Raw genomic sequence first — 23,314 nt, forward strand, 5'->3', positions numbered from 1 at the left:
TAATGATGGCAATAGCCATGGTATTTTTTAAGTGCTTACTATGTGTGCTTACTATGTGTCAAGCACTGTACTAAGAACTGGGGTAGATACAAGATAATCCAATCCCACATGGGGCTCACAGTGTAATTAGGAAGGACCGGTATTGAATCCCCATTTGGCATATGAGGTAACTGAGGCACAGAGAAGTTAAGAGACTTGCTCGAGATCACACAGCAAGTACATACAGAACCAGGATTAGAACCCAAGTCCTCTGACTCCCAGCCCCATGATCTTTTCACGCTAGGCCATGCTGCTTCTGTAACATTTATAAACTCGATGCAAAATATCAGTATCAGAAAAAGAATCACTGTAATGAGAGAATGAATAAAAAATAATGACAAATAAAAATGATGACTAGCAAAATGATACTTAAGGGTCCAGTTCACTTAACACTTGAGTCATCCAGAGAGACACTTATAAACCACGTACAAAGTGAATGAATAATAAAAATAACGAGGTGCTTAAAAACGCTTAAAAACCATTTTTTCAGGTGTTGGAGAAAAAAATCTTCCTTCAATCCTCTTAAAATTTCAGGACTTGGCTACAGACAGTTCATCATGCATATCTACTCAAATTAAAGGTTATTTATAGTAACATAATGGAATAAAATATGTTAAAATATTATCATATTCTGAAATCTGTTAAAATGCATCTGACGTCCTCTATTTAAGTGGATCCTTCTGCCATTTAATAACTGGGGGCGAGGGGGGGTGTCTAATTGCACTAGGAGTTCATTCGTATGCAAAAAAGTATTTAGAAATTTGAAGACCAATCTTTCCTTTGGAAGGGAGACAGTTCATTTGAAATGGAAGTGTCCAAAGGAGAAAGTAAAACATACCCTCAGACAATGCTTCTTCCCCGCTGAAAACCGGGAATCGGTATTTTGCTTGTATGGGGCTATCATGAATGGGGTGGTTTTCTTCCAGCAAAACCGATCAATCCATTGTATTTATTGAGCGCTTCCTGTGTGCAGAGCACTGTGCTGAGCAAAAGCTTCATAAGGCCTGACGCAGGAGGTAAAAGTAGAAACAGTCTCTGCAAGGATCATTCAAAACTGGACAACCAGGGAAGCCTTTTTGCATTCACATTGGCCTTTTCAATCACCCAAGACGTCGAAGGTAAATTTCCCATCAGTGGTATCTTCTTTTCGTTCAAATGACAATTTCAAATGACCCGCTAAGGCTACCAAATTGCTGGTTTGTGCAACTTACGTGCGAAAGACTCAAGAGGAATCACTTTTAAAATCCTCATGTGCTTAACACGGTAAACTTGGGAAGGACGTGAAACTCCTCGCTCCTCCACATGTATCAGTGTCCCTGTGAGTGGCCAGAGAATGCTCACAGCTACAATTAGGAGCAGCAAGATTTTAAAATAGCCACATGCCTTTCTCAAGTGATCCTTACTCAGACAGCTAATGTGACAGTTCACGCTGCAGCCTGTTCTTGGTTGGGTGAAAAGAACCCTCTGATGAACAACCAGCCAGGATTTACCAGTGAGGAATTTCTGGCTCCTTTTCCCATGCTTGGGACTAAGCTTCTGGATGGGCTGGGGCCTCCAGAGGAAAGAGTCCAAAAGGAAGCAGGAAAGATAGAAACAGAGACAGACGGACAGGCAGACAGGCTGACAGACTCAGAAGGGGTCACATCCACCAACGCTATGGTATTGAACGGTCCCAAATGCCAAGTACTGTGCTCTGCACACAGTAAGCACTCAATAAACACCACTGAGGCGCATATCCTTATGCTCCTCCTCTCCCCTTCCTTCCTTGCTCTCAGTCCCATCAGAAAGAACGACAATTTCAGTCAACACAAATCAGATTATTCATCGTGCAGTTCTGCTATCCCGTCTGACTCTGCTTCTTAACTAGTCTAGTCAACCTAAAGCTTAAGAAGAGTTGAGTCAGGAATAAAATAGAGGTGAAGGCATCGAATGGCTTCCCAAACCAGAGCCGTATACTCCGTCTGAGTAGACGGGTGATCAGCGTTCTATCTTGGGCAGCCATTTCAGGGATCGTTGAAGCGGTTCAGGACAGATCTACGAGGATGCGGATGTAACTTGAGACCGTGATAAATCAGCTCAGGGGGGTTCAAATTAGGCTATTTTGAGGAGTGGGATTTGGTATGCATCTTTGAAATAAAAGGAACCAAGTTCCTGACTAAGGACATTTTATGTATGTTTTGCTGTAAAATTAAAACTTCATAAATGCTCTCAGTGGCTAGTGGTTGTAGACAATTACCTACGTTATTGCTCAAGAGTAAAGTCAGGTTTCCTTCCAAGAAAATGTGCAAAATTTCCAATTAATTTAAGCAGAAGTGTCTAGTGGAAAGAATACAGGCCTAAGGAGTCAGTGGCCCTGGCCTCTAATCCTAGTTCTGCCATTTGTCTGCGATGTGACCTTGGGCAAGTCACTTACCTTACCTTCTTCTTCCCAGACTGAGCATCCCCCTTATCTTCTCCTCCTCCTCCCCTCCCCATCGCCCCCACTCCCTCCCTCTGCCCTACCCCCTTCCCTTCCCCACAGCACTTGTGTATATTTGTATATATTTATTACTCTATTTTATCAATGATGTCTATATATCTATAATTCTAGAGAAGCAGCATGGCTCAGTGGAAACAGCATGGACTTGGGAGTCGGAGGTCATGGGTTCAAATCCTGGCTCTGCCAATTGTCAGGTGTGTGACTTTGGGCAAATCACTTAATTTCTATGTGCCTCAGTTACCTCATCTGTAAAATGGGGATTAAGACTGTGAGCCCCATGTGGGACAACCGGATCATCCTCCCCATTGCTTAGAACAGTGTTTTGCACATAGCAAGTGCTTAACAAATGCCATTATTATTATTATTATTATTTATCTATTTTGATGGTATTGACACCTGTCTACTTGTTCTGTTTTGCTGTCTGTCTCCCCCTCCTAGACTGTGAGACTGTTGTTGGGTAGGGACTGTCTCTATATGTTGCCTAATTTTACTTTCCAAGAGCTTAGTACAGTGTTTTGCACCCAGTAAGAGCTCAATAAATACGACTGAATGAATGAATGAATAAATACCTTGTTATCCTCCTACTTAGACTGTGAGTCCCTTATAATAATAATAATAATAATAATAATGGCATTTGTTAAGTGCTTTCCTTGTGTGAAACACTGTTCTAAGCACTGGAGGGGATACAAGGTGATCAGGTTGTCCCACGTGGGGCTCACAGCTTTAATCTCCATTTTACAGATGAGGGAACTGAGGCCCAGAGAAGTTAAGTAACTTGCCCGAAGTCACACAGCTGACAAGTGGCAGAGCTGGGATTAGAACCCATGACCTCTGGCTCCCAAGCCTGTGCTCTTTCCACTGAGCCACACTCAGTGGCTTGTAGAACGTGATTATTTGTATCTACCCCAATGCTTAGGACAACGCTTGGCATATGGCATGCTCTTAACAGAAACTGCAACAGAAGACAAACACAACAATTAAAGATAACGGGGATGCTAACCAGGCAAATATTTTCTGGCCAGATGACCCTCTGCCTGACGTTGAGGAAGGTGAGAGTCCGCCAACCGAGCTAGGATGGGAGGACCTCGGGATCTCAGCTGCGAGTGTGTCTGTGGAGGCCGGGGGGAGCGGGAGGAGTGGGGAATTTCAGCTCTCCTGGGATATGGACAAGTGGGAGGACAGAGGGCGACTTGCTTTGTGCGAGGTACAAGATGCAGGTGAGCAGTGGCATGGAAGGGTGGTTCTGGGTCTGGCTTTGGGAATCGATGATGGGGAGAAAGGGTGAGAGCCTCACGCACAGAGCCCCATGCTAGCCCATAGCTGATTCCCCCTGACCCTCTCCTCAAATATCAGAGCCCTGATTCCAGCCCCTCTTTATCCCCCCCCCCCCTCCACCCCACATATTCTGGGGTTGAGTGGTGGGAGACACCCAAATCCCCCTTTTCCTTCTGTTCCTCACAGTAGCAAAGACTTGGACCCCACTCCCTGAGCTCTGTAGTCTAGTAGGGGTCCGAACCGGGAGCCAAGCCCAAACCCCAAATGCTTGGTAGCAGGGAACCCAGTATGGTGAGTTCCAACATGCCCCGGCAGGAGTTGTGGCTTCTGACGACAGCAATCACTGCTTGGCTTCAGGAATGGATTGAAAACCCACCGCAAAGATTTGTGTAAGCTGACTGTGGGCAGGGAAGGTGTCTACCAGAGCCCACCATGGGCAGGGATTGTCTTTATTTTTTGCTGAATTGTGCTCTCCAAGTGCTTAGTACAGCGCTCTGCACACAGTAAGCGCTCAATAAATACGATTGAATGAATTCATTCAATCGTATTTATTGAGCGCTTATTGTGTGCAGAGCGCTGTACTAAGCACTTGGGAAGTACAAGTTGGCAACATAAAGGGACAGTCCCTATCCAACAGCGACCTCACAGTCTAGAAGGGGGAAACAGACAACAAAATAAAACATATTAACAAAATAAAATAAATAGAATAAATATGTACAAATAAAATAAATAAATAAATGGAGTAATAAATACGTACAAACATTTATACATATATACAGGTGCTGTGTGGAGGGGAAGGAGGTAAGGCGGGGGGGATGGGGAGGAGGAGGAGGGGGAGAGGAAGGAGGAGGCTCAGTCTTGGAAGACCTCCTGGAGGAGGTGAGCTCTCAGTAGGGCTTTGAAGGGAGAAAGAGAGCTAGCTTGGCGGATGTGCGGAGGGAGGGCATTCCAGGCCCGGGGGAGGATGTGGTCCAGGGGTTGACGGCGGGACAGGCAAGAATGAGGCCCAGTGAGGAGATTAGCGGCAGAGGAGCGGAGGGTGTGGGCTGGGCTGGAGAAGGAGCGAAGGGAGGTGAGGTAGGAGCGGGGGAGGAGATGGACAGCCTTGAATGCAAGGGTGAGGAGTTTTTGCCTGATGCGTAGGTTGATTGGTAGCCACTGGAGATTTTTGAGGAGGGGAGTAACATGCCCAGAGCGTTTCTGCACAAAGACGATCCGGACAGTGGTGTGAAGTATGGATTGAATTGGGGAGGGACAGGAGGATGGGAAATCAGAGAGGAGGCCGATGCAGTAATCCAATCGGGTTAGGATGAGAGATTGAACGAGCAGGGTAGCGGTTTGGATGGAGAGGAATGGGCGGATCTTGGCGATGTTGCGGAGGTGAGACCGGCAGCTTTTGGTGACGGATTGAATGTGAGGGGTGAAAAATGGATATTGTACTCTCATGCTACTGCCCAGATCATCTTTGTGCAGAAATGCTCTGGGCATGTTACTCCCCTCCTCACAAATCTCCAGTGGCTACCAGTCAACCTACGCATCAGGCAAAAACTACTCATTCTTGGCTTCAAGGCTCTCCATCACCTCTTCCCCCCACCTCACCTCCCTTCTTTCCTTCTACAGCCCAGTCTGCACCCTCCGCTCCTCTGCCGCTAACTCCTCAATGTACCTCGTTCTCGCTTGTCCTGCCATTGACCCCTGCCCCACGTCATCACCCTGGCCTGGAATGTCCTCCCTCCGCACATCCGCCAAGCTAGCTCTCTTCTTCCCTTCAAAGTCCTACTGAGAGCTCACCTCCTCCAAGAGGTCTTTCCAGACTGAGCCCCTTTTTTCCTCTCATTCTCCCCATCCCCCTCACCCTACCTCCTTCCCCTCCCCACAGCACCTGAATATATGGTTGTACAGATTTTTTACTCTATTTTACTTGTACATATCTACTATTCTATTTATTTTGTTAATGATGTGCATTTAGCTTTATTCCTATTTGTTCTGACGACTTGACACCTGTCCACATGTTTTGTTTTGTTGTCTGTCTCCCCATTCTAGACTGTGAACCCGTTGTTGGGTAGGGACTGTCTCTATACGTTGCCCAGTTGTACTTCCCAGGTGCTTAGTACAGTGCTCTGCACACAGTAAGCGCTCAATAAATATGATTGAATGAATGGATATTGTATTCTTCCAAGTGCTAAGTACAGTGCTATGCACACAGTAAGTGCTCAATAAGTACTATTGGTTGATAGATTGATTGATAAGAAGCAGTATGGCCTAGTGATAAGAGCATGGGCCTGAATATCAGAGGATCTGGATTCCAATCCCAGCTCTGCCAATTGCCTGCTGTGTGATGTTTGCAGGCACTTCATTTCTCTGTAAAATAGGAATTCAATACCTGTCCTCTCTCCTACTTAGATTGTGAGCCCCATGTGGGACAGGGACTGTGTTTGACCCAATTTACTTGTATCTACCCCAGTGTTTAGAATAGTGCTTGGCACATAGTAAATGCTTAAAGAATACCACCGTTATCCTTATTATTAGCTGTGGCACAACTGTTTCAGAGAGCGATTGTGCAAATAACAAAAACTTTGCAAATAACATATGCTCAGAGCCTGGATATGTGCTTGGACCTCTGGAGAGGGAATGGGAATGAAAGCCATTTGGATTCCAGCGAGCTACTGTTTGGGTGTTTTCTGTGTTACACTAATTTTCTTTCAAATGTTTTCGGAGAGGAAAGTTTTCTTTAATTACAAATGTGTTATTTAAATGTCACTTTGATTTGAAAGAATGCATAAACTGAGGCAAAACCTTGACTTGTGAGAAAGATCATTTGAGAAAATATGTAATTGAGTTTGTTGCAATGAAAATTATGAAGCAACTGCAAAGTCTTCAAAATCTTTTCTTGTAAACACCCCACAGTTTAGACTGTCTTCAGAGTCTTGATCCCCTTCACAGACAATAAAACTCTTCAGAAGGTCAGGGTCCAGGCTGGTTATAATAATAATAATAATAATAATAATAATGGTATTAATAATAATGATGGCTTTTGTTAAGCGCTTACTATGTGCCAAGCACTGTACTAAGCTCTGGGGGGGGGGGGGGGCGGGGGATACAAGGTAATCAGGTTGTCCCACGTGGGGTTCACAGTCTTAATCCCCGTTTTCCAGATGAGCTAACTGAGGCACAGAGAAGTTCAGTGACTTGCCCAAAGCCACACAGCTGACAAGTGGCGGAGCCATGAATAGAACCCAAGATCTCTGACTTCCAAGCCTGTGCTCTTTCCACTAAGCCAGGAATTCAAAACACTCAGCATTGTAATAGGAGATCAGTGAAAATATGGTAGAAATATTCACCATCAGAAACATGTTTCCCAATATCTATAGATTGGAATCATGCTAAAGTCCCAGAAAGCTTATCCACGATGAATTTCCTCAGCAAACAGACAATCCTTGCCATTAGCTCCTCCTCCTTCCTCAGCTCACTGATCTTTGACTGCAATTCAGCTTGCACACTTCACTCCTCCAACGCCAAATACCTGAATTTCCTCTTTCTCACTGCCAACCCCTTGCTGACATCCTCCCCTTCTTAGAATTATCTTCCCCTTCATATCTGACTGATCACCGCTTTCCCTGTCATCAAATTCCTACTAAAATCTCCTCCGAAAAGCCTCTCCTGACTACGCAGAAGCAGTGTGGCCCAGACGTCAGAGGACCCAAGTTCCAATCTAGCACCGCCACTTGACCGTTGTATGACTTAGGTCAAGTCACTTAACTTCTTTGTGCTTCAGTTGCCTCATGAATAAAACGGGGATTAAGACTGTGAACCCTATGTAGGGCAGGGACTGTGCCAACCCAGTTACCTCAGCGCTTAGTACAATGCCTGGCACATAGCACTTAACAAATACCATTCAAATTAACCTTTCCTGTTTAATCTCCACCTCCTACATCTATCTGTTCCCCTTAAATACTTTGATATTCACCCCTCACCCAGTCCCACATAACCATCTTTAATTTGTTTTAATGTTGGTCTCTCCCTCTAGTATATAAGCTGGAGGATAGAGATCATCTATACCTACTCTTTGGTACTGTGCTCTCCCAAATGCTTAGTACACAATAACTGCCCAATAAATACCATTGATTAATGGATTAATGTACATTTTTCAAAATGACAATGTCTGGGGAACTTGTGCAATACAGGAATTGGCAAGTTCAGTGCCGAAAGTTTACAAATTTATCTTACATATTCAACAACATAGAAAAATATTCTACTTTCTTTAGTGCAACTTTGCATGTGGCTCCAAATTTAAAGATGATTGATCCTATCAGTCTCTCATATATTCCTTCTAAGATCAGTCTCAACCCCACTAGGTTGGTAAGGGCAATTCCTAGTATTAATAGCAGTGGAGAGCAGAGTCATTTTGACGATCCTTCTTCTTTGCTCAATTTCTTTTTATGCCTCTAATTTCAGGGAGCCTGGTTATCTAGTTTCTCATCGGGCAAACATTTATGGTGGTAATTATACCTCTTATATAGCAGGTTAGCCTTCTCCTCCAAGTTCTGTCCTGCCCACCTCTCCAAGGATCAAGCTGTTGTAATTTGAGTCTGTAGAAAAATCCAAGAGGTATTGGAGAGTGCAGAGCAGGGTCTGGCAAGATGCCAACAAATCGTTCTTTCTTTATGAGCCTCAATTTGTTTTCTATTTTACTTGTACATATTTACTATTCTATCTATTTTGTTAATGATGTGCATATAGCTTTAATTCTATTTGTTCCGTCGATTTTGACACCTGTCTTCCTGTTCTGTTTTTTGTTGTCTGTCTCCCCCTGCTAGACTGCAAGACCGTTGTTGGATAGGGACCATCTCCATATGTTGCCTTGTACTTCCCAAGCGCTTAGTACAGTGCTCTGCACACAGTAAGCGCTCCATAAATACGATTGAATGAATGAATGAATAAAAACGTATTTGCCTGCTTGATATTTTTAAAGGAATTGACATGTTTAGCCCTTTCTGTTACTTTCCACTGCACCATAGCTCCGTTTGGTTTCACAGCTCTCCACTTACTTATTTGCTGTCCTCACCTTCGACACAGAAGCACTCTCCTCCCCAAGCTAACATTTTCACTATGTCTTCCTCCTCCTTTGATCCTTCACTCATGCTCTCCTGCCAGCCTGGAACTTGGCCCCACTTCAAAATCCTACAGATGCAGCTCTCCCCTCTTTCTAAGCCACTCTGAAATTGAATCTCCTCTAGTCATTGTTAGCATTTACATACAGAAAGTCAGTCACCCATAGCACTATACTATAGTATATACTGATTTACCTGCTCCACTTAGTCATTCATTTTTCCATTCTCTTGCTGTTATCAGGTGCAGCTGTACATGTTCTCCCCTATTATGATTTCTATCTTCGTCCTGTGTTTGCTTGTCTTCCCCGGGAAACTGAAATAGTTCTTCGAGAGCAGGAACCATACTTCTGTGACATACCAGGAGTCCTCAGGCCTAAACCCAGGATGAAAGAGCCTCGAGAGTCACTCTAATAATAATAATAATGGTATTTGTTAAGCACTTACTATGTGCAAAGCACTGTTCTAAGCGCTGGGGAGGTTTCAAGGTGATCAGGTTGTCCCACGTGGGATTCACAGTTTTAATCCCCATTTTCCAGATGTGGTAACTGAGGCACAGAGAAGTTAAGTGACTTGCCCAAAGTCACACAGCTGACAGTTGGTGGAGCCGACATTTGAACCCATGACCTCTGACTCCAAAGCCCATGCTCTTTTCCACTGAGCCCCCCTGCTTCACTCTAGGAGCAGATTCATTCATTCATTCATTCGTATTTATGGAGCCCTTACTGTATGCAGAGCACTGTATTAAGCGCTCGGAAAGTACAGTGCAGCAATAGAGAAGCAAAGTAGAGAAGCAGAAAAGTAGAAGAAAAGTAGAGAAGCAGCTTGGCTCAGTGGAAAGAGCGCGGGCTTGGGAGTCAGAGGTCATGGGTTTGAATCCCGACTCCACCACATGTCAGCTGTGTGACTTTGGGCAAGTCACTTCACTTCTCTGGGCCTCAGCGACCTCATCTGGAAAATGGGGATTAATGATGGCATTTATTAAGCACTTACTATGTGCAAAGCACTGTTCTAAGTCCTGGGGAGTCTACAAGGTGATCAGGTTGTCCCACTGGGGGCTCACAGTCTTAATCCCCATTTTACAGATGAGGTAACTGAGGCCCAGAGAAGTGAAGTGACTTGCCCAAAGTCACACAGCTGACAATTGGCAGAGCCGGGATTTGAACCCATGACCTCTGACTCCAAAGCCTGTGCTCTTTTCCTTTGAGCCATGCTGCTTCTTCTCTGATTAAGACTGTGAGCCCCATGTGGGACAACCTGATCACCTTGTATCTCCCCCAGTGCTTAGAACAGTGCTTGGCACATAGTAAGCACTTAACAAATACCAAAATTATTATTATTATCATTAACAATATGGAGAGACAATCCCTGCCCACAACAGGCTCACAGTCTGGCAGGGGGTGGGAGAGTGGGGGAGACTGACACAAATAGAAGTCAACAGGCATTAAACAGAATTATAAATATATAATTATAAATTATAAATATATATATATATATATATATATATATATATATATATATATATATACATATGTGCTGGGGGGAATAGCAAAGGGAGTAAGTCAGGATGATGCAGCAGGGAGTGGGAGACAAGGAAAAATGGGGCTTAGTCTGGGAAGACCTCTTGGAGGAGGTGTGTCCAGCAGGACTTTGGAGAGGGGAAGAGAGATTGTCTGGCAGATCTGAGGAGGGAGGATAATAATAATAATAATGTTGGTATTTGTTAAGCGCTTACTATGTGCCAAGCACTATTCTAAGCGCTGGGGTAGATACAAAGTGATCAGGTTGCCCCACGTGGGGCTCACAGTCTTCATCCCCTTTTTACAGATGAGGGAACTGAGGCCCAGAGAAATGAAGTGACTTGCCCAAAGTCACACAGCTGACAGGTGGCAGAGCCAGGATTTGAACCCATGACCTCTGACTCCAAAGCCCAGGCTCTTTCAACTGAGCCACGCTGCTTCCTGGAGGATGCTCCAGGTAAGTGGTAGGACATGGGCCGGGGGTCACTGGTGAGACAGGAGAGACACAGCAAGAAGGTTAGCACCAGAGGAGCGGAGTGTGTGGGCTGGGATGTAGAAGGAGAGAAGGGAGGTGAGGTAGGAGGGGGCAAGGTGATGGAGAGCTTTAAAGTCAACAGGAGTTTTTATTTGATATGGAGGTGGATAGGCAACCACTGGAGATTTTTAAGGAGGGATGTGACATGCCCTGAACATTTCTGTAGAAAGATAATATGGGCAGCAGAGTGAAGTATGGACTGAAGTGGGGAGAGGCAGGAGATTTGGAGATCAGAAAGGAGGCTGACGGAGCAATCTAGGTGGGATAGGCTGAGTGACTGGACTAACGTGGGAACGGTTTGGATGGAGAGGAAAGGGTGGATCTTGGCGATGTTGTGAAGGTGAGACCAACGGGATTTGGTGACGGATTGGATATGTGGGGTGAATGAGAGAGCGGAGCCAAGGATGACACCAAGATTACGGCTTGTGAGACGGGAAGGATGATTCATTCATTCATTCAATCGTATTTATTGAGCGCTTACTGTGTGCAGAGCACTGTACTAAGCGCTTGGGAAGTACAAGTTGGCAACATATAGAGACGGTCCCTACCCAACAATGGGCTCACAATCTAGAAGGGGGAGACAGACAACAAAACAAAACACATGGACAGGTGTCAAGTCGTCAGAACAAATAGAGATAAAGCTAGATGCACACCATTAACAAAATAAATAGAATAGTAAATCTGTACTAGTAAAATAAATAGAGTAATAAATCTGTACAAACATATATACAGGTGCTGTGGGGAGGGGAAGGAGGTAGGGCAGAGGAGAGGAAAAAGGGGGCTCAGTCTGGGAAGACCTCTTGGAGGAGGTGAGCTCTCAGTAGGGCTTTGAAGGGAGGATTGTACTAACGTGGTAGCAGTTTGGATGGAGAGGAAAGAGTGGATCTTGGCGATGTTGTGAAGGTGAGACCAACAGGATTTGGTGATGGATGGGCTACGTGGGGTGAATGAGAGAGCAGAGTCAAGAGAAGCAGCGTGGTTCAGTGGAAAGAGCCCGGGCTTTGGAGTCAGAGGTCATGGGTTCAAATCCCGCTCCACCAATTGCCAGCTGTATGACTTTGGGCAAGTCACTTAACTTCTCTGGGCCCCAGTTCCCTCATCTGTAAAATGGGGATTAAGACTGTGAGCCCCACGTGGGACAACCTGATCACCTTGTAAACTCCCCAGCGCTTAGAACAGTGCTTGGTACATAGTAAGCTTTTAATAAATGCTATCATTATTTCATTAAGGATGACACCAAGGTTATAGCTTGTGAGATGGGAAGGACGGTTGTGCCATCTACAGTGACCTGGACCCTGGTCAGTCTCTGCTGGATCTTGAAGTTTGTACTTATTTCTCTATTTATTTATTTATTTTACTTGTACATATCAATTCTATTTATTTTATTTTGTTAATATGTTTTGTTTTGTTCTCTGTCTCCCCCTTCTAGACTGTGAGCCCATTGTTGGGTAAGGACCGTCTCTATATGTTGACAACTTGTACTTCCCAAGCGCTTAGTACAGTGCTCCTCACACAGTAAGTGCTCAATAAATATGATTGATTGATTGATTAAAGTCAGCCCTCAACTTTTGGTCAGTATAACCCCAGTCCTTGCACCCCTATCATTGCCACTATCCTTTAATTGAAGTCTCCCTGATGGCCTATGAGTCATCATTGACTAGCCTACCCACTTCCAGGGAGGGCTCCAGATAGCTCACAGAGAAAACATTATCTCCCTCCCCAGCAGTTTCACAGACCCATCAGTCTGCCAATCAATCTGTGACCACGATCCCGTCGCTGGGTAGGGACTGTCTCTAAATGTTGCCAAATCGTACTTTCCAAGCACTTAGTACAGTGCTCCGCACACAGTAAGCACTCAATAAATACGATTGGATGAATGAATGAATGGTATTATTGGGCACTTACTATGTGCGGTGCACTTTACTAAGCATTTGGTAAAGTTCAATATAACGGAATTAGCACACATGTGCCACGTTTCTCTCAGGCAACTCTACTTCAAGCACATACCAAGATTGGAGATTTCAATATTGTTTAAGAATTTATTAATTCAATAACAATTAACTAAGTTCAAACCATCTTTCCCTAGATCTACAGATTCCCCCGCTGCCCAACCCTGGGATACTTTGTCCCAGGGCTTAGGATCCTCTTTCCCCTCTTCTGTTGAGGCATCCCAGATTCCAGTCTCAACCTCTCTGTGTCCTTCAAATACAGGGTCTCTCCAAGTCTTTTCTCCCCTTAGGGGCAGATGCTTCAGTCCTCTGGAATGCTTACCTCTAGAGTACTCTAATCCTCATTATCTCCATTCATTTTCTTTGCCCTGTGACCTCCTAAGACAATAGCATGGCTATTCCTCTGTCTCCCTATCCTCCTCTCGCCTCCAGGATGTCAGAGGGCCTTCTTCTCCAACCAATATACCCCTCCAACCCCTTCCTTCCCAATCCGTCCTTATGAATGTTTTGGTGATATATTTACACTTTCCTCAGAAAAGGGCACAATGTAGTGACTCTCCTGGCTTCTTCCTTCCCCTCCCAGGTGTGGGGGCAAATGGAATTTGCCATAGCAGTTTGTTACCTCTACTGTAGTAGAAGTAGCAATACTAGTAGTAGTAATATGAATGAATGCATTGTATGTGTTGTATGAATACAATATGTATTGTATGAATTTATTACTCTATTTTATTTGTGCATATTTATTCTATTAATTTTATTTTGTTAATATGTTTTGTTTTGTTCTCTGTCTCCCCTTTCTAGACTGTGAGCCCACTGTTGGGTAGGGACCGTCTCTATATGTTGCCAACTTGTACTTCCCAAGCTCTTAGTACAGTGCTCTGCACCCAGTAAGTGCTCAATAAATATGATTGAATGAATGAATGAATAACATTTATTGAACACTCATTTGGAAAGTATAGAATAAATAAATAACAGGCTTCTTCTATTCAAAGAGCTTACACTATAATGGGGAAAACAAGCATAAAACTAGTATGGTCAAAATAAATAGTTGAGTGCATATAATATGTGTATGCATACAATATATGCATACACATATATATCCATATATACATAACAATAATAATAATAATGGCATTTGTTAAGCACTTACTATGTGCAAAGCACTGTTCTAAGCACTGGGGGGGATACAAGGTGATTAAGTTGTCCCACATGGGGCTCACAGTCTTAATCCCCATTTTACAGATGAGGTACCTGAGGCTCAGAGAAGTTAAGTGACTTGCCCAAGGTCACACAACAGACATGTGGTGGAGCCGGGATTCGAACCCCTGACCTCTGACTCCAAAGCCCGGGCTCTTTCCACCGAGCCACGCTTCTTAACTATACATAATATTCATTCATTCAATCAGATTTATTGAGCACCTACTGTGTGCAGAGCACTGTAGTAAGCACTTGGGAAGTACAAGTCGGCAACATGTAGAGACGGTCCCTACCCAACAACGGGCTTACAGTCTAGAAGGGGGAGACAGTCAATGGGTGGATAGATAGATAGATGTGAGTGATGAAAAGGGTATAAATAAGACAATAAGAGCTAGCATTAGCTGAAGGATGACATAACTAAGGTTGCTGGGAGGTCAATTGTGAAAAGCCGATCAGAGGTGTGATTTTAGAAAGGATTACAATGCAGGGAGAGCTGTGGTCTATCTGATGTGGGGAGGGAGGGAACTTCAAACTAGGGGGAACATCATGAGTGAGGGGATGGAGATGGGGAACAATGTTTAGTTAGAAGGCTGACTTGAGAGGAACAAAGACAGTGAGTTGGGGAAGAGTTGGTGAAGACAGCAGATGGGTAAGATGGGGCCAGATAGTACAGAGGTTTGAAGCTGAGAAGCTTTTGTTTGACTTGGAGAGAGACTGGAAGTTAATATAGGGTTTTGAGGAGAGAGATGTGGGCCAAGTGATGCTTGAGGAGGATGATCTCTCCGGCAAAGTGAAGTGCAAGTTGGAGAGCAGAAAGCCCACCGACTGGGAAATGAGCAAGGAGGCTAATGGAATAATCTAGGTGTGACACTATCAGAGCTTGAACCAGGGTGATAGCAGTTTGGGTGAAGAGGAAGAGGTGGATCTAGGAGAGATTCTGCAGGAACTACATGGAGGATTTGGCATTAGAGTGGATATGAGAGCTAAACAACCGTGAAAGTGAAGGACGACATCAACTTGGGGGTTTCCAGGATGACGAGGAAGAAAGTGCTGAGAACTGAGACAGGGAAGTTAATGGGAGGAGTAGGCTCAGGGGGCAAAAAAAAGTGGAGATGAGATGAGAGACTGCAGGTCAGATGAGAGGTCAGGGCTAGCGAGATAGGTTTGGGAATCGTTCCCCTTAAGGCGGTAGCTAAAGCCATGGGAGCGGATGAGTTCCTTTAGAGAGCGAGCATCAAGTCAACCAAGTACAGGATCTAGAACAGAAGATTGGAAGACCTTTACAGTAAGAGGATGAGACACAGAGGAGGATCAACTGAGCAAAACTGTGTAAAAGTGGCTAGAGAGGTCAGAAGAACCACACTAATATTCCATCAACAAAACTCAGTTCTGATAGTACTTTGAGGAAGAGGGAGTGACCCATGGAGTCAAAAGAGCAAAGGCATTGAGGAGAATCAGGATGAAATATAGTCCTTGGAACTTGGCTATAAAGAGATCACAGGTGACCTGGGAGAGGGCAGGCTTAGGGCTTAATGGGGACAAAAGGCAGACTGAAGAGGGACAAGAAGAGAGTTAATGGGGAAGAAATTGAGGAAGCTGTTGAAGATAACCTGTTCTAGGGATCTGGATAGGAATAGTTGTGGATGGGTGGGGGAACACATACCATGCTGCTGTGGGGTGAGGAAAACAACGGGACATCAAGCATGGAGCCTCTGGAGTCGCTTTAATCTGCTGTTCTCAAGGGAAATTGTGGCAGAAGCAATGAATTAGCAAAGAGGCTGCTCACTCCTTGCTGAAATGTCAGATGCATTGAACACTTCTGGCCCTTCTGTGGTTGACTCTCCCCACCTCCAAAGCCTTACTAAAGGCATATCTCCTCCGAGAGGCTTTCCCCGACTATGAGCCCCCTTTCCTCTTCTTCCACTCCCTTCTGCATCTCTCTGACTTGTTCCCTTTATTCACTCCCCTCCCAGTCCCACAGCACTTATGTACATATCTGTAATTTATTTATTTATATTATGTCTGTCTCCCCTCTAGACTACAAGCTAGTTATGGGTAGGGAATGTATCTGTTTATTGTTATATTGTACTCTTCTAAGCTCTTAGTACAGTGCTCTACACACAGTAAGCACTCAATAAATATGATTGATTGACTGACTGAATGAATGAATGACATTCCTTGGAAGGAGCAAAGATGTCACTCTGATCCTTACTCTTATTTTCTAGGATAAAATTCCCAGAAACATCACCTCTGGAATCAGCTTTAGCCTAATTGATTGTTATCATTGAAAAATACAAAAATAAAGAATTTAATTTATATTTCCAGCAATTATAATAATAACATTTATTAAGCACTTACTATGTGCAAAGCACTGTTCTAAGCACTGGGGAGGTAACAAGGTGATCAGGTTGTCCCACAGGGGGCTCACAGTCTCCATTTCCATTTTACAGATGAGGTAACTGAGGAACAGAGAATAATAATAATAATAATGATGGTATTTATTAAGCACTTACTATGTGCAAAGCACTGTTCTAAGCACTGGGGAGGTTACAAGGTGATCAGGTTGTCCCATGGGGGTGCTCATGGTACTCATCTCTATTTTATAGATGAGGGAACAGCCACAGAGAATTTAAGTGACTTGCCCAAAGTCACACAGCTGACAGTTGGCAGAGCCGGGATTTGAGCCCATGACCACTGACTCCAAAGCCTGTGCTCTTTCCATGAAGCCATGCTGCTTCTCTATGGAAAATTAGGGTATTTGTTTTGGAATGCTCAAGGTGGTAACTGTATTTATTCAGCATTCCCTATTTTCATAAATGTTTCCTTGAGGCTGTTTCACTCCGGTGCCACTGTCTCTATCAGATCTGTCACATTTCCATATATTCATTGCCCAAAGGTAAACAGCAATGCCTCCCTACTGACTTGCAGCCACACAAAGAACGTCCATGAAAGTGTATTTATCCTGAAGCACACAACAAAGCAATCTCAGAAGATCTGCTATTACCTGTAATTTTTCATCCTCCTTCCACTTATGCACCCCCTTATGCAGATCTGAGATATTTAAGTAGCTTAATGAAAGATAGAATGTGAAATGAGATTTGATGCATCCTCCAAAGACTGTGGACACTTTACCAATGCTGTGGAGGGAAACCACAGAGCTTGAGTGTAACACACTAGCTTTATGGTGTCCCAAGTCCTGCATGGTGGTGGTGAGACTTGAACCTAGTATAAAAAAAAATATCCAGCTCCTGGGTCAGTTTCATCAATATCATCTACGAGCCAAACAGAAGATTTAAAGGCAGGATAGGATTACCAACAGTGAGGTCCTGGAATTTAGTCAGCTGTCCAACACTGAAACAAAGCTCACAGCAATGAACCTCCACATGCGAGGATAAAATGGATGGCAGCTATCTTATGGGAAACTGAATGAGCAGGACAGAACAAATGCTTAAAAGACAGTGAAATGTAATGTCATTCTCTTTGAAATGGAATTGAGTTGTTGGGAGTCCTTTGCAGTAGAAACCTCACCAGTGGGACAGCACCCGGGAGAGGGGCTTAGTACAGTGCTCTGCACATAGTAAGCACTCAATAAATATGATTGAATGAATGAATTCCATGTGTCCACGCTTGTTGATGCAACACGAGATCTGGAAACCTGACTCAATTTACCTTCTGAGCCAATGGGAAACTGCAAGCTCCTTGTGTGCAGGGAACCCAACTATCAACTATATTTTTCATATTCTCCCAAGCAGTTAGTACAGTGCTCTGCACAGAGTAAGGACTCAATAAATATGATGGAATGAATGAAGCAATGAATGAACAAGGGACAGGTCAGCTGAAAAGCAGATTGCCCAGCATAATGGTCATTGTGTGCAGGCCTAATGGAGGATGTGAGAGGAGGGTAGAGGTAAGAAGAGGGACTCTACGCCATTCCTGGGATATGCAACACTATCTGGGAAACAGAATTACACCCTAGTGATGGCTGCTATACCTTAAATTCATAAGACCATCTCTATTATATTGTACACTCCCATGCCTACAGCGCTCTGCGCACAGTAAGTGCTCAATAAAGACCACTGATTGAGTGATGGGTAGGCAAGTCTAGAGCGCAGAAACAGACAGAGAGAACCCCCATTTCAAATACTGTCCCAGCAGTGAAATGCTGAGTGACCACTGCAGCCAGCCAGACGAGCCTGGAGGGCAGCCACAGGGAGAAAGCCTGCTGTCACTAAATAAAGGCTCTGTGATGTCTGGAATACCAAGAGGCCAGCTTGAAAACAGACACAGGCCTTGCATGGGATAAACCTATTAATAGGGACAGAAGGTATCCTTGCCGGAACACGATGTGGGAGGAAATGTTAATCTCCCATCGATCTTTTCAGCCACGCTTTCACCCATGCATAGCATTTTACTATTATCAGTGTTCTTCAAAAATGAAAGACGTATTTGTGTGTGTCTGTGTGTGTGTCTGTGTGTGTGTGCTCTCTTCTCCATGTTTTGGGAAGAATTTATGTTTGGGAAGAATTTATGACTCTTGTCCATAGTTGGCCCATGTCCCAGCCCAGAGTGTTATCTCTAACTTTTTGTTTAGGGGGCCATTTCTGGGATGACAGGGACTGTATCTGACCTATCTCGTATGTTCTCCCAGGGCTTGGTAAGGTCCTTGGCGCTCTGTGAGAACTTTACAAATACCACAATTATCATTATTAAAACTAGCCTGGACAATGCGTAGGCAATCTCCATTCAGTCCAGATTCAATCATTTGGGAGTTAATCTAGTGCTTGGCATTTCAAAGTCTTAGTATCTCAAAAATTATGCTTTACCTTCAATGTTTCTTCTAGGGAAGTCAATGGAAAAAAAAAACTCCTCCAAGATATGCCAACTAGAAAAAATGCATCTATTGAGTATCTGTTTGGAATTTGGTGTTGGATTTATTTGGAATGCTCATTTACTCTCTGTGATCATGAACCCTACTAATTCAATTGATTCCAAAGTTTTCAAATTTTCTCTTTTTAGTGTATTTATTTATTTATTTATTTAGTACATTTATGTATTCATGGCCATTATGAAAATGTGGCATAAAATATGCATGTAAGATATGGGTGGAGCGGTGGGGAGGAACAGAAAATTATTAAAAGCACATCTTAAAGCCAGATGAAGAATTCTCTGATGAACCAGAGCCTAATGTTTACATAAAGGCATGAACTGTGGATCATTATGGAATACTTTTTGATTAATTTCCAGAAATTATTTTAGTGACAGTAACAGGTAACATTTTGGGGGTAGAAAAGAAAAACTAACAAAAGTTGGGACTTTATTAGCAATGCTAATTCAGTGGGGAGGGAGTGAGCATGTGTTTAAACATGACTCATTCTGAAAGCGGATGGCACATTAGCAATGTGACTTCATTCAGAACCAATTATTTAAAAACCCAGCCCAGTTTCACATTGCTTTTCTTTTCATGTTGCATGGAAACAACACTTAGATAAGAAAGATGTATCACCACCACAACAATTGAGGTGAAGCAAGAGCAAAATTGGAAATAAATTCTGGACTACACCTAGATTATGTGGAAATTGCATCACTCAAATTAACCAGACAAATTAGTAAATCTGCACTTTGATGATTAGCCCCGGGAAACCAACCGTGGTATGAAGAGCTAATACAGAGGTCTAGGGGGTCATGGACTTGAACTCATTCAGTAGTTTGTGTTCTCAGAACCTTTCATCTCAGAGTAGTACACTCCATCAGAGCACTGGAGGAAAACATACTTGGATGAGAAGTAGACATGGTTCCTGGCCCTAAACGGGCTCTTAAATTTAAAAAAATTGTGTGAGAGAGGGTTGGGTGGGGTTGACACTGGACATGAAAGAAAGACAGAAAGATAGGAGAGTACAATGGAATTAATAAACGAGATTCTTGTCCTTAAGAAATTTACAATCTGATTGGGGAGGTAGATGCTTAATAGACGTCTATGTACTGGGATCCATTTTTTTTAGCCATTTGGTATTCACTCCACCTCAACCCCATATGTTGTATTGTACTCTCCCAAGTGCTTAGTCCAGTGTTCTGCATACAGTAAGAGCTTAATAAATACCAGTGATAATGATGAGGATATAATAAATTAAAGATAGGAGGAGGCACTACAGAACAAATCCATCAACCAGTCAAATCAATGGGATTTACTGAGCAGTTACTCTGAGCAAAGAACTGAACTAAGGGTTTGGAAGAATACAACAAAGTACAAACTCTTCCTACTCACAATGAGCTTGCAGTCTGCAGTATAAAAATACATACAAGAATTGCTGTGAGGGTGGAGGGTTTCAGCACCCAAGTACTTAGGTGATGCAGGAGTGCTGACATGGAAGCTGGGGGAATATAGGGTAGGTAGATTAGAGCTTAATCAGGGAAGACTTCCTGGAAGAGATGTAATATCAAAAGGCTTTGAAGTTGGGAGAGTAGAGGTCTGTAAGATATACGATGGGGAAAGAGGTTCCTGTCAGAAGAGAGGACATGAGCTAGAGAGATGAGAATAAGGCACAGTGAATAGATTGGAAGGTATGAAGCATGTGAGTTGGGATGTAATGGGAGAAGACCATGGAGAAGTAGTGGGAAGAGAGCTTACTGACTGCCTTAAAATTAGTGGTTGTGGTTTCTTTCTGATGTGGATGGGCGGAGGCAATCATGGGAGCATTTTGAGGAGTAGGGAGATGGGCACAGAAAAATGGCGGCAGAAGGAAGTGCGGACTGGAGGGGGGAGAGGCTGGAAGCAGGAAGGTCAGAGAAGAGGTTGATACATTAGTCAAAGTTAGGATAGAACTAGTACCTAGACTAATGCAGATCATTCTTTTACATACTCCTAGACCGTGAGCCCACTGTTGAATAGGGACCGTCTCTATATGTTGCCAACCTGTACTTCCCAAATGCGTAGTACAGTGCTCTGCACACAGTAAGTGCTCAATAAATACGACTGAATGAATGAATGAATACTTTCTGACCTACTTTTAAGCATTCAATTTTCTCTCTCTTTTTCTCCTTTCATTCATACATTCATTCATTCAGTGGTACTTATTGAGCATTGACTGTCTGCAGAGCACTGTACTAACTCTCGGAAAGGACAATACAGCAACAAAGAGAGACAATCCTGGAATCCCGGCCCACAACGGGCTCACAGTCTAGAAGGGGGGAGACAGGCATCAAAACTAGTTCTACCACAACATCCAAAATTAAGATTATTGTGCCTCAGCCACGAGAAGCAGCATGGCTCAGTGGAAAGAGCACAGGCTTGGGAGTCAGAGGCCATGGGTTCAAATCTCGACTCCACCATTTGTCAGCTGTGTGACTTTGGGCAAATCACTTCACTTCTCTGCGCCTCAGTTACCTTATCTGTAAAATGGGGATTAAGACTGTGAGCCCCGCGTGGGACAACCTGATCACCTTGTAACCTCCCCAGAGCTTAGAACAGTGCCTTTCACATAGTAAGCGCTTAATAAATGCCATCATCATTATTACTATTATGTATCCCACCACCAACCACTTGCCGACATCCTTCCCCATTTCTCCAATTCCCTCCTTATTCATTTCTGACAAGACCCCAGTGTTCCCCATCTTGAAAAACAGCATGACCTGATGGAAAGAACACAGGCCTGGGGTTCAGCAAACCTGGATTCTAATTGTGGTTCCACCACTTGCCTACTGAGTGATCTTGGACAAGTCACTTAACTTTTTGAGGTGTTTCTTTCCTCATCTGTAAAATAGTGGAAAGATGCCTCTTCCTGCCCCACCCTTAGATTGTGAGCTTCGAAGGGGGTGGTGACGTTTTCTATTGATGATGATGGCATTTGCCAAGTGCTTTCTATGTACCAGAGACTATACTAAGCGCTGGGGTGCTTAGCAAATCAAATCAAATGAAGCAAATCAAGTTGGACACGGTCCCTGTCCCACGTGGGGCACACAATCTCAACCCTCAGTCTCAGCTGAGGCACAGAGAAGTGAAGTTACTTGCCCAATCCCCTCTAATGCTAATGTACATTTCTTATAAACTCTATTACTTCCCCAATCCTTAATTTATTTAAGCACTTGCTTCCCTCCATTAGGTGGTAAGTTACTTCAGGGCAGGGATTGTGTCTTCTAGCCCTATTAGATCCCAACTCAGTACAATGTTCTGCCCAGTGTAGGCAATCAGTAAATACCAGTGACTGACTGACTGGTTGGTTTTTACCACATAAGTGAAAAGTTTTTGGTTCTATTTTACTTCTTGTTCATGTCCTCCATCCACTTTTAAGATCTGGCTTCTCTAAACTCACCCTTGTACAGTGGTAATCTTTCTTTATACATTGAGTTAGTTTGTTATGAAATTTATTAAGACTATACTGAACACTGTGCTAGGCACCGGAGTGGATACAAAATAATTATATCAGACCTATCTCCTGTGCCCCACGGGGCTTACAGTGAAGGTGAGGGTATTCAGATGAAAAGAATGACGACAAGAGTCAGCTACCGAGACAACATGTCAAGACAATAAATCAACGGTTCTTAGATATGGGGAATCGGTGGATTTCCAGCTGATGAAATCCAACATTCCTCAGTCTGCAGCCTTTCCAGAGCTTAAGACCCTCCTGAAGTCATGTCAGAAATGTCAGAGAAACAAACACAACGGTTCACCCAAACGTCAGAGAAGCAAACACAACAGTTCACCTCAGGTTGTAGCCCTGTATCATCATCATGGCTACGTATTGAGCAGTTACTGTGTGCAAAGCACTATGCTAAGCGTTTGGGAGAGTACAACATAACAATAAACAGACACATTCCCTGCCCACAATGACCTCACAGGCTAGAGGGGGGCACAGACATTAATATACATAAATAAATTGCAGACATATACATTTTAGTTACATCACAAACATTACACTCTTGCCCGATCAATGCCTTCAGGAAAATTTGTGTGAAAAATTATCAGTGCACTGACAGCACAGCACGCATGTGCACCGCTATTTCTTCCAAACCTGCATTGCTCTCTGTCTAGACAGATTTGTTTCCCCAATTCATCCATCACAGTCTATCCGAAACACGCCATGAAGGCGCACAATCGGGCAGAACCGAATGTATTTCGCTTTCCCAATATGGCCTAATTGCTTCTTTTTGAGGAAAGGTCCAGTGAAACGGGAAAAAACTAAAATCAAATAATCCCAAACCATGAAAATGTAATTGTC

General features: G+C 43.7%; 1 long non-coding RNA gene across 1 annotated transcript in view; it reads right to left on the reverse strand.

Annotated features, from left to right (window-relative positions):
• Positions 1-6,558: 6,558 nt before the first annotated feature.
• Positions 6,559-23,314, reverse strand: part of LOC119932559 — a 49,291-nt gene continuing 32,535 nt past the window's right edge. Inside the window, exons 2-4 of the long non-coding RNA XR_005452337.1 lie at positions 9,100-9,277; positions 8,303-8,382; positions 6,559-6,769 (exon numbers count right to left, since the gene is read on the reverse strand). This is a non-coding gene — a long non-coding RNA (uncharacterized LOC119932559). The remainder of the gene's footprint in view (positions 6,770-8,302; positions 8,383-9,099; positions 9,278-23,314) is intronic.

Source organism: Tachyglossus aculeatus, chromosome 9 (assembly GCF_015852505.1).
Source record: "Tachyglossus aculeatus isolate mTacAcu1 chromosome 9, mTacAcu1.pri, whole genome shotgun sequence".
In the NCBI taxonomy this organism is placed as follows: Eukaryota; Metazoa; Chordata; class Mammalia; order Monotremata; family Tachyglossidae; genus Tachyglossus; species Tachyglossus aculeatus.